The sequence below is a fragment of the Penaeus monodon genome, chromosome 23 (genome assembly GCF_015228065.2).
Source record: "Penaeus monodon isolate SGIC_2016 chromosome 23, NSTDA_Pmon_1, whole genome shotgun sequence".
NCBI classification, from domain to species: Eukaryota; Metazoa; Arthropoda; class Malacostraca; order Decapoda; family Penaeidae; genus Penaeus; species Penaeus monodon.
The window spans coordinates 7,728,479-7,728,845 of NC_051408.1; positions in this window are offsets into that span (position 1 = coordinate 7,728,479).

A 367-nucleotide genomic window follows, 5' to 3' on the forward strand; every position below is an offset into this window, starting at 1 on the left:
TCGCCTGCACCCGTGATTCCGGACCCCAATCACACACGCCCCCACCCGGCCAAGCCTCCGCTGCACCTTTCCGTATTAACGAACAGCCGCGTCGGTAAACTCCCATTAATAAGCGAATTCCGAACACGAAATCCTCAAATTTGTCCACAGTCGTAAACGCGATATAACTTCCAGCGAACCATTTCATCTCCATCGTTCTTGAACCTATTGGAAGGTATCGAAATCTCTTATTTATGGCGTTTATACTGATGCAAAAGCGATTCGAATCGCTGTCGATGACGCATGGGTACATCTCACATGGAATTTATTGGGGGAGGAAGGAGGATGGCCTGATGGTTTTGGGAGGGAAATCTATGTCAAAATGTTT